This window comes from Bubalus bubalis, chromosome 1, assembly GCF_019923935.1.
Source record: "Bubalus bubalis isolate 160015118507 breed Murrah chromosome 1, NDDB_SH_1, whole genome shotgun sequence".
NCBI lineage: Eukaryota > Metazoa > Chordata > Mammalia > Artiodactyla > Bovidae > Bubalus > Bubalus bubalis.
Genome location: NC_059157.1, coordinates 136,526,016 through 136,538,175, shown reverse-complemented (window position 1 = coordinate 136,538,175; position 12,160 = coordinate 136,526,016). Strand labels below are relative to the sequence as shown.

The following is a 12,160-nucleotide window of genomic DNA, read 5'->3' as shown; positions in this document are numbered from 1 at the left end:
GGCAGGCATTTGCCTGCATAGCAAGGAGGCACCCTAATGGGTGGGTAAGGAGAGAAAGAGCCCAACGCCTGTCCCAAGAAGCTGCTCCAAGGTCTCCAGTTGGCAAAAAACGGAGGGAAGAGGTGATTTACCTCCAAATCTAGTTGGAGTTCTGGTCATTATATGTAACTAGGTTTTATCTTTGTCAGCCATGTCATTGAGACTATGTTTGCTGTTCAAAGTGATTCCAAGACTTCCTCTTCCTCAAGAGTGATCAGAAAAGTCATAGAACTGCCTGTTTGTAATGACTTTCTTCAAATCCTCCTTCAGTTTGCAGATACATAAGAAAATAAGAAAGAGCTGGAGATAGTGTCAGTGTAGTGGCCATACATTCAGACATCCCTGTACACGGGATTGTCTCAAGGGAACATAGAAGCTCATTTTCACTCCAGATACTCCATAATGGGAAGGGTGTGGCCACTGCGCACTGACCCAGGGATCCTGTCTGTTCTGGTGTTGCTCCGGGTCTGCTTTCCTTCTAGTCTTTCTACTCATGCCCTTGATACATTTCTGGTCTATTATTGCCCGCTATGTGCTAAGTTGCTTCAGTTGTGTCTAACATTTTTGTCACCCTATAGACTGTCACCAGGCTCCTCTGTCCATGGGATTCTCCAGGCAAGAATGCTGGAATGGGTAGCTGTGCCCTTCTCCAAGGGATCTTCCCAACTCATGGATTGAACCTGCATCTCTTAGTCTCCTGCATTGCCAGGCAGGTTCTTTACCACTAGCACTACCTGGGAAGAATTCTTGCCCACATGGTCCTCATTTATTTCTTCTCTGTGTACACCTCAGTCGTCTGTGTTCTGCATTGTTATGTTAGTTGGCCTCTCTCAAACCCTTCAAAGCCAGGAACTTCAGGGTAACCAGTCACTATTCAGTACAAGACCTTCTCATGCCCAGAACTCTTACTCTAAGTCACTTTATGGATAATTGTTTAGTCTAGAGGGTCCCAAAATGTTTTTTCTCAAGAACTCTTTATACTGTTACAAATTATTGAGAATCCCAAAGATATTTTGTTAATATGGTTTGCATCTATTGGTGGTTATTATATTAGATACTAAAACAGTTTAAATATTTACTTATTTATTTTAAGCTAAATAAAACATATTTCATGTTCATATAACTAGTATATTGCTACAAAAAACACTAAACTTTCCAAAATAACATATTTAATAAAGGTAGTGGTTTTATAGTTTTGCAAATCTCTTTGGATTCTCATACCTGCTTCTGAATTCAACCTGTTGTGTATGTTGTTTTTAATTGATGTACATGAAGAAAACCTAACCTTACACAGATGTGAGGTTGGAAACAGAAAGACCTCGTGGAACCCTTGAAACTGTCTTATGTCCTATATACACACATATACACACACACATATATACAGGCACACACGTGTATAGCTATGTATATATATATATATATATATATATATATATATGAGTAGATAGATTTAAAAAACCCCAAAGTACATTGTATTAAAATGTTAGTTATATATGATATATAACCACATATATAGCTTTACATATATAATACCAACTCATACCAATACCAATACTCATAATATGATATATTAACTATAGGCAACATTTCTCTTTACATATGAGTCTCAAAATGCAGAGAGAAACTGCTTTAGAAGGCTGAAGTTGAACATTTGACTACAAGCATGAAAGTGGCTGTGGACACTATCCTTAGGGCAGGAATTTCAGTTTGCTTTCTCTCCTGTCATTTCAAGTCTAGTCCTCAATTTTTTCATCTTCTTCCAAAAAAAGTGATAGGATTGGAGTCTAGAATCCCTCCGGCCCTCATCTGTTCTAACATATAATCATTCTCATAGATCAAGTAAATGAAGCTTGTACCTCCCAGAACTGACAATCTGGTATTAGGTTAATTTAACAGTTCCTTCTCCTTGTTCAGATCCCTACCCTAGTGATGACGCATGATAATGGATTAACTCAAAAGCTCCTTCAATTAAGGTTTACATAAAACATGTAATTTTGGATAAAATGTAGATATCTCTGGAAAAACTAAAATTGCATTCACGCCTAAAGTATTTTATGACTCTTAAGTCTTCTAAAAATTTTTCCTTGAGTATTCCTTCAGGCCCCAGTTTCCTTGACAAAGCATAAAATGGCCTTGGTCCATCTGATGTGCAGGTAATTCCAGTCCGTGTTTGAAGACAGCTCACCACCCAACTGTGAGACCTGCCTACAGCCATGTGTCTTATTTTCAAGCAGTGATTTCTGGTTCTGCAAAATGCTGTTTTCAGTTCTGTTTGTACTTGACAGCTTTGCTTCCTTATTACATGCAACTCTTCGAGTACATTTTTTCTTTTTTTTTTTTCCTGTCCTTAGCAAGTGACCCAGGCAATAGAGCTGCCATTCCATACTGCAGGTTTGAGGCAGTAAAGCCTGATCCTGTCTGGCTTCAGGGATCTTGCAGGTAACTGTGGTATTAAGTGCCGCTTCCCATATTTTTTTCAGAAGCTGACAGCCACTAAGGATGTGGTTTAGAGGGAAAAGCTGACATTCTGTGGAAAAATCAATTGAAGAGTAAAAGAAAGAACTTCAAAGTAATTCCCAGGACAACTTACATTGGCAGACTAGAGCCAGATGCCAAGAAAGGAGTTCGTGTTTAGTATCTTCCACGTGTTATACAGAACCCTGTACTTAGGGGGGGAAAGAAAAAAAGAAAGATATTATGTAAGAAAAATGAAAAAAATTATATAGGGTAAAGTAGTACATGCATGCTCAGTCGTGTCCAATTCCTTTGTAACCCCATGCATGTAGCCCACCAGTCTCCTCTGTCCATGGGATTCTCCAGGCAAGAATACTGGAGTGGATTTCCTCCTCCAGGGGATCTTCCCAACCCAGGGATCGAACCCAAGTCACTAGCTTATCCTGCATCAACAGGCAGATTCTTTACCACTGGCACAACCTGGGGCGCTTATATGGATAAAGGGTGACATATAAATCAGTGCTTGGCAAATAAAAACAGAACACACCACTGGGTAATATTCTTGGTAAATGTAGAGAGAAAAACAGGGACAAATAGCAAACTAACTCTAAATTACTATGCCGATGATTGCTTAATTAGGTCAAGGGGATTCTTACTTTTCCCATCTGAAAATTTTTCTTATATGATTGGACTTCATAAATGATTTTCAGTTTAATGCAGTTGCAAAATTATACTTCATACTGCCATTATTATTTTATTTTCTTGACACTTGAAAAATTAGAGGTACTGGTATCATTTAAAATAAAAAATAGAAAATATCCATTTACTCCTCTGCTATGCAGATTTTTCTTATACATTCTGAACCAGTGTTATGTACAAAACTTCTGTTGACATCCTGGAAAGACCCATGCTCGGCATATACAATATAGGTCAGCACCGCTTATAAGCCATTCAAGGTGCAGATCAGACAGTTGTGCTCCTTGGGAGTACATCTGAAACGAATTTTGAAAGGTCTAGAGGTTTCGTTTGGCAAAGAATTGAGCAAGAAGTCTCTTGGGCTTCTCAAGAATTTTCCTGAAGGAAATTTTTTTGCGTGTGTATTTGTGATATTTAGAAAAGAAAGTCAAGCACTACACCTTTGGTCAGGTCTACACTCTTCTCTATCTGGATTAGTTCATATTCAGAACATCTGAAGAACAGTGTGAGCATAATGTACAATATATTTTAGAAAAAGATCAATAGCAGGAGGCCAGCTCCTTAACACAATAAAAGTATGCTTTCAACAACATGATAGCTAAAGTTCTAATTTATTACTAATACAAATAATAGCTACTATTTATTGAATTTTCTCTATGCTCCAACAGTCCTTTATAACAAAACTTACACTCCATTTTTACAGCTCTAACCTAGGAGACTAAGTAACAACAAAAACAACAGAGTGCCCTTCATTTTTCTGTTCAACCATATGAAATTGTTGTTTTTATAGGTAAATGTGACCAAGTATCATAATCTCATATAGTTCAATTTAAATTATGTGTGGTTCAACAAATTGGGTTTCCCCTATACCTATATTTTTGCTTTTAGCCTAAATGTATCATTATTTAACTGCAGGCTACTATTCTTATTAAGACCACATATCACATCAAATTAGTGATTGTAATGATCTTAATAAAAAGAAAATTGTCCTTGTTTTTCTATATTTCTTCTTTAGTTTAATTCTTTGATCATTTAAATACTACTTATTTATGACAGCTACCTTAGGTGAAGATCTTATGATCTAAATAAATTACAATATAGTGAAAAGAACTAGAAATAGAGATGAGAAGTTTTATTTTTACTAGTGAACATTAGGAGAAGGCAATGGCACCCCACTCCAGTACTCTTGCCTGGAAAATCCCATGGACGGAGGAGCCTGGTGGGCTGCAATCCATGGGGTCGCTAAGAGTCGGACACGACTGAGTGACTTCACTTTCACTTTTCACTTTCATGCATTGGAGAAGGAAATGGCAATCCACTCCAGTGTTCTTGCCTGGAGAATCCCAGGGACTGGGGAGCCTGGTGGGCTGCCGTCTCTGGGGTCGCACAGAGTCGGACACGACTGAAGTGACTTAGCATAGCATAGCATAGCATAGTGAACATTAAGCAGTACACAATTTTTGCTTATTTATATTAGTCGTTGTTAATATACAATTATATTGAGACTTTCTGCAGTGTAAGTAGAAACATATGCTGCACATTTGCATCCAAAAATATCTATACAATGTCCCAAATGTGAAATTCATCACTATTCTTACTTGCCTCTCTAACACACATATAAATCTTTTCATTGACTCAAGAAACATTCATTGAAATTCCAGTCACTATGGTTGGAAAAACAAAGCAAAATGAGACATGTTTCCTATCCTAAGGGAGCAAAAAAGAAATTTCATTGTACTAATTTACTTTAGTCCATTATCCAATGTCAGAAAGTTTTGAACATTTAAAATTATAAGAACGTGGAAATAAATGCCTTTTAGGCAGTGAGCTTTTTGTCACTGAAATTCATTGTTTCATTTTGTTCTTTTGACAGAAATCCAAATGAGTACATGTAATTTGTTAAAGCACTGTCTTAGATGACAGTAAAACAAAGAAAAACAGAAATCGAGGTGTGATATTTGCCCAGCTGGTACTCACTTTCCAGGAAAGGCAGCATGATGCTGTGGAAAGAGCATAGATTTTTTTCAAACAGGTTTCAGTTTAAATCCTGGTGGCTCCATATATAACCCATGTATCACTAGATAATTTCTTTCTTGAGCTTTTGTATCTTTTGTAGTATGATGGGAATAATAGCACTTTGTAGGATTAATAGTTTTTAAAGAGTTTGAATGCCTGCTTCTAACAATAAAACAAACAGGATTTATATATATGTGTGTGTGTGTGTGTGTGTGTATGTGTGTGTGTGTATATAGCTAAAAGCTATTTAGTTAGGAGTCTGCCTACTTGTAACAAAAAATTAACTAGGACTGTGACTACATGTACTTTCTTTTCATCTTTAACTCCTCTCCCTACTACCTTCTTTCTCAAAAACACTAATTTGAATGCATGCAATTTAAAGCATTATTTTAAAATCTTTCCCTTTCATAGTTAGACACATCTTTTATATGTTACAGATCACACAATCCATATTTGATGACATCCTTCTAGTTTATCATATTTTAGTCTATATATAGGTAATATCTATATTTCTTACCCTGACCTTTCCTGGATATAAATTCTTTCTTTGGTGAACTCAATGCAGCAACTAATGTTTAATTATAGATTAAATTTCTATGGAATCTTGAGGTCATAAGAAAAATTAGAGGTCACTTTCACCATTGTGCCTGTAGCATGTGAATTCCATGCCATTTTTTATGTATCAAATTTGTATTTATTAAGACAGACATTTAAAAAGTGAGACAATGAAATAGTATGGGTAAACTACACAACTATTCAACCAGTGTTTTGCACATACTATCTTTAAAAACTGTTGATAACTGAAAAACTATATTAAGTGCTTACCATGTACCAGGTAATATATTTTTGGCTTTATATGCATTATCTTATTAATCAGCTTACATGCATTATATCAGTCATTACAACAATTATATGAGGTCTTATTTAAAAACCCATTGCATCTGTGCCATTTTTCTAGATTCCACATATATGATAATATATAATATTTGTTTTTCTTTTTCTCTTACTTTACTCTGTATGATAAACTCTAAGTTCATCCATACTTCTACAGATGATCCAGCTTCATTTCATTTTATGACTGAGTAATATTTCATTATGGGCTTCCCAGGCAGTGAGAGTGATAAAGAATCTGCCTGCCAGTGCAGAGACATAAGAGATGTGAGTTTGATCCTTGGTTTGGGAAGATCTCCTGGAGTAGGAAATAGTGCCCCAATCCAGCATTCTTAACTGGAAAAATTGTATAGATAGAGGAGCCTAGCAAGCTGCAGTCCACGGAGTCACAAAGAGTCAGACAAGACTGAACAACTGAGCACATATGCAATATTCCATTATATATATTTACCACATTTATGCGGGAAGAGACATGCAGACATAGAAAATGGATGTGTGGACACAGTGGGTTAATGGGAGGGTGGAATGAATTGGGAGATTAAGTTTGACATAAATACATTACCACATGTAAAGTGGATAGCTAATGGGAACCTGGTGTATAGCACAGTGAGTTACACTTGGTGCTCTAGAGGGGTGACCTAGACGGGTGGGGTGGGAGGGGGGAGGTCCAAGAGGGAGGGGATATATGTTATATATATATATATATATATATATATATATATGTATATATAGCTGATTCACTTCATTATACAGCAGAAATGAATACAACATTGTAAAGCAGTTATCCTCTAATTAAAAAAAAAAAAATTATAGAGATTAGGAAACTGAAACTAACAAAGATTAAGACAACAGAAGCAAGACAGAGGGTAAATAGGACCAAACAATTAAATGCAGAATCCATCTTAAAAAGTGAGCATATTCTGTTTAGATCAACTACTTTTAGGCATTTTGAAAAGCTTCATATTGATCTTTTGGCTTCAATTATTTAAAAAATGACATTCAGTCTTGAAGTTGTAAAGAAATCTGGTCTTAATAGAAGTACACTGTGTTCAAGAGTGCTCATAAAATGTTCAAAATGTTTTCACAGCCCCTAAACCATCTAAAATTAACACATTGGGGAACTTATTCACAGACCTAAACTTACTTATAGGATCTATAGCTTGGTGAAATCATTCCTGCTTCCATATCACTGAAACTTTGTGTCTCTTTACTGTTACCTGGCAAGGTTGTAAAATAGCCTTGTATGCAGCTTTTATGATAAAGCTGTCCAGAAGGCCTCTTAATTTAACCAAAATCTGGGAAAGTTTGTAGAATGTGAAACTCCATCATAAATTTTCAAAGTGTAAGCTCTACTGGAGAAGGCTCTCCATAAAATAATCAAAACTTTCCCAGCAGGGTAAATAACACATCCATGAAGTAGATATCCTGCTTTCTGGCACTTTTTACAACTTCAAAACTTTTACTTCAAATGAAATCATGCATACAGTAGGATCGTTATTAAAATGGATTATGGGAATTATTAATATATCAAGTTGCAATCTGCAATCATCATATTTAATGCCTTTCAAGTCAAATGTCATACAAGAACAGAAACATGTGTGTGTAGATTTATATACATATATGTATGTACACACACATATATATGTATACACATACACACATATATATATTTATATGCCTATCTATCTCTATGATCTATGATCAGGATCAACAATGGACTAACAGATAATGGAATAATGGAATTGATTGGGCCCACTCTTTCTTCCTCTCCCCCAACAAATTCTGAAGTGCTAAAATGGAGATGGATTATGAATTGGAAAAACACAGACTCATAATATACTAAGACCATCAGCACTATAGACATAGGACTTTGCCCTTGGTAACTTAAAATACCAAATAAGAATTTACAGGAAAAATACTCCTAGTGTTTCTATTGTTTCTATTCTCTATGAATACAAGGAGATTGCATTTGGGATCTGTGATATTGAACAACACAATTAGGTCAACACTGTGTCAACCGCAAGTGTGACAAGAAATCTCTCTGATACCAAATAATTCAGGAAAGCTAAAATTTAAAAGCCAGCTCTTAGAACTGGACCCATGATTCCATACTTTAAAGGATGCTACATGTTAAGAGTACCCACCAATCCTGCTGAGTATTAAGTATTAGGTCATAGAAACCTCAATATATCTTGTGTTCTGTGCTCTCAAAAGTCATGTCTGAATGCCTATACACAGTGTAATTTGTGTGTGCCAGTGACAGACTCTTTTTTGAAGTGAGGTAAGGATTTAAGCTATAAAATCACTTGGGTAACAGATAAGAAAAAAAACAATATTATGTCAATTCTAGCTCTCAGATATCATGAATGTAATAGTTGCTGCTGCTGCTGCTGCTAAGTCGCTTCAGTCGTGTCTGACTCTGTGCGACCCCAGAGACGGCAGCCCACCATGTTCCCCCGACCCTGGGATTCTCCAGGCAAGAACACTGGAGTGGGTTGCCATTTCCTTCTCCAATGCGTGAAAGTGAAGTCGCTCAGTCGTGTACGATTCTTAGGGACCCCATGGACTGCAGCCTACCAGGCTCCTCCGTCCATGGGATTTCCCAGGCAAGAGTACTGGAGGGGGGGTGCCATTGCCTTCTCCGAGTGTAAGAAAATCTTACATAATAAAAGTACACTGCCAAGTGCACTTTTTGTTGCTTCTCTTTCTGTTTTAACTTGTGGTTCTAAAGGTATTTAAAATATCTGTGGCTGTGAAATGTTTTCTTATGTTACTCATATATTTGTATATATTTTGGTCTGACTCTAATATTGTAAGGCCAATATTAATTCTTTATATTGGCAATTTGCTAGACATTGAGTGCCAAAATGTTGAAGTTTTATATTTATAAAAATAATTAACATTGAATCAGTTCAGTTCAGTTCAGTCGCTCAGTCATGTCCAGCTTTTTGCGACCCCATGAATCGCAGTACGCCAGGCCTCCCTGTCCATCACCAACTCCTGGAGTTTACCCAAACTCATGTCCATTGAGTCAGTGATGCCATCCAACCATCTCATCCTCTGTTGTCCCCTTATCCTCCTGCCCTCAATCTTTCCCAGCATCAGGATCTTTTCAAACAAATCAGCTCTCCACATCAGGTGGCCAAAGTATTGGAGTTTCAGCTTCAACATCAGTCCTTCCAAAGACCACCCAGGACTGATCTCCTTTAGGATGGACTGGTTGGATCTCCTTGCAGTCCAGGGGACTCTCAAGAGTCTTCTCCAACACTACAGTTCAAAAGCATCAATTCTTTGGCGCTCGGCTTTCTTTATAGTCCATCTCTCACATCCATACATGACCACTGGAAAAACCATAGCCTTGACTAGACGGACCTTTGTTGGCAAAGTAATGTTTCTGCTTTTGAATATGCTATCTAGGTTGGTCATAACTTTCCTTGCAAGGAGTAAGCATCTTTTAATTTCATGGCTGCAATCACCATCTGCAGTGATTTTGGAGCCCCCCAAAGTAGATTTCATTAAAGTGAATATTTCTGCTATAATTAAATAGTTTTGATTTAAAATTTTGATATCTATTTAAGATATTTGTTTTCTACTCCTTAATTATAAGAAATAATCTTATGTTTTTCATATTGAAAATGGCTTTTATGAAAATAAGTAGAATGGCTGTTATAAAAATAAGTCAGGATCTTAGAAATTATGACTATGATCATCAATATTAAAAAATACTAAGTGGACTCAAAATACCATGGCTCTTCAAAATCTGTTTTCATTGTTTCAATTCCCTAATGCCATTTATTCAATGCTTTTTATAATACATTGTTACACATGACACTGCAATATCCCTACCGTTGTCCATGAATATTGACTTCCAGGGACTCTCCCCAAACTGATTGCTATCATAAATGGAACTTGTTTATGATAACCACAAGTGCAAGTCTCAACCAAAGTATACAGGAAAATGATATTTAATATTTGGTCTCATTAAATTTACCATTTGGATTTTTTTTTAATTTTATTTTATTTTTAAACTTTACAAAATTGTATTAGTTTTGCCAAATATCAAAATGAATTCACCACAGGTATACATGTGAAGTAAAAACAAAGAACAGCTCATTGTCCAACCGTATCTTCTCAAGACTTCTTGCTTTTCACAAACTGATAACAGCAAGGAGGATAGGTAAGGCCCTGGGGTGAACTGAGGTGAAGGCTTTCATTCACATAGAGTTTCTGTCCCTTACCTGTTAGTTCTTAGGACTGATCTAAGAAAATATGACACAGCCACAGCAACTGAAGGCAACAGAAGATATCAATCAGAAAGGCCCATTGGCATTGCAAGACAATGGTGTTGATAATTTGTGAATATCACAGGTATAAATACTCTGGAAAAAATACCTTGTATGTGGTGTGGAACCTGTGGAAGGTAAGGGTGACCATGTTGAGTGTCACTATTAGAAGTGCACAGGAATAAGGACTCGCTGCTATTGTCAATGAAACAGTCAAGAGAGAGCACTGTAGTCAATATATGCCCAAGTGAGAGTTGACACATGGACCCGAGATGTGGTTCATTCCAAGGGTCAGTGAAGGAATGTGGATAGCCCAGAGCCCTAAATTTGTTCTATGTCCAACATGAGTGAGTATAGTACAAATTCAGGATGTCAATACCATTCAGCTGGTGCAACTTCACACAAAACAGTGAACTGTAAATTAACTACTGTTCTAGTCAGGGAAAGTGATCAGATTACACCTGTATGGAATAAAAGCCCAGATACAGAGCTTAGGGTGGATCCCTACATGAAGTAAAAGTTTGGCCATCATCCCAAATGGTAAAAACCAGAACTATGACCCATGAAGATCCTAGATTAGGTTTGGGGTGCTCTGCCTAATATCCCTCCCTGTCCTTAATAGCATAAGACAGTTCTAGAAACTGAAGGAATACTTAGAAAAAATTGTACATGTAGCATGAGGAACCCATATAGGATAACTGTATTCTGGGGAAAACCAGTAATTTTTAAATAAGGTATACCAATTTGTGGAATCTCTGAGATGCAGGGCCCAAGGGAAGGGCCCCTGCTTGGGTCTAAGTATATTGCTTTAAGGAAGGTTTTAAACTTCTTCTGATTACTTATGCAGTGTTGTTTTTTTTTTTTTTGAAGACATTTAAAGCTCTGAAATCATAATTTATCATTTTTTTTCTTCAAATTGTCCTAAAGAAACCAATTAAGTCCACTTTCACTACCAATATCTGTATCAGTGAAGGAAGCAGAGCCAGTATGAATACCATACAAATAAGATATAAGATTTTATAGAATTAAACTTAACAGAAATATGGGAGAAGCTGGGGAATTGCTGGTCTGAAATGGAGTTTAGGCTTGAAGCACTGCATAGTTGAACAAGTAAGAATTTTCAGGGAAAAGCTGATAATCCAAGCACATTCAGTAATCACAATGGAACCATAAAGGGAGAACAGAGAAGAGGTCTATGAGAACCTGGAGTCCCTGGGTAGCTACCGCCTCTATAGATTTGAGTCCAAGGATCTGGATTAGGGCTCCTATTAATCATCAGAGCTACAATTCAGGAAGACTACCTGTATACTGAGTGGAGAAGAAGGACAAGCTGGGACTGACTGACCTGTGAGGCGATGTAGTGTCATGTCTGACCACAATGAACTTCTGACAGTTGCTGCTTCATTTATCTCTTCAAAATGCTGTGTAAGTTCCTTTTTTTACCAGCTCTAACCCAGCACCATAAAGGAAGAATATTTTGAGAAATGTGCTTGGCTTATTAAAGTCAATACAGCACAATCCAGCATAATCAGTTCAGGACTAAAGCAATGGTGCTGCTGCTGAATTGCATCAGTCATGTCCAGCTCTTCGTGACCCCATGTGACTGTAGCCCACCAGGCTTTTCTGTCCATGGAATTCTCCAGGCAAGAATACTGGAATGGGTTGCCATTTCCTCCTCCAGAAATCAATGCATTTATGGTATTTTTCTTCACTTCCTCTAGGTGTTCTCCTTTGCTGACTTTTTGGAGACCTTGAGCAGCTTCAAGCTGGTATTATACTTC

General features: G+C 37.0%; 1 long non-coding RNA gene across 2 annotated transcripts in view; it reads right to left on the bottom strand.

The window, feature by feature from the left end:
* Positions 1 to 12,160, bottom strand: part of LOC123334037 — a 217,264-nt gene that overhangs the window by 34,132 nt on the left and 170,972 nt on the right. For both annotated transcript variants that reach the window (XR_006551779.1, XR_006551780.1), the window contains exon 2: positions 2,630 to 2,699. This is a non-coding gene — a long non-coding RNA (uncharacterized LOC123334037). The remainder of the gene's footprint in view (positions 1 to 2,629; positions 2,700 to 12,160) is intronic.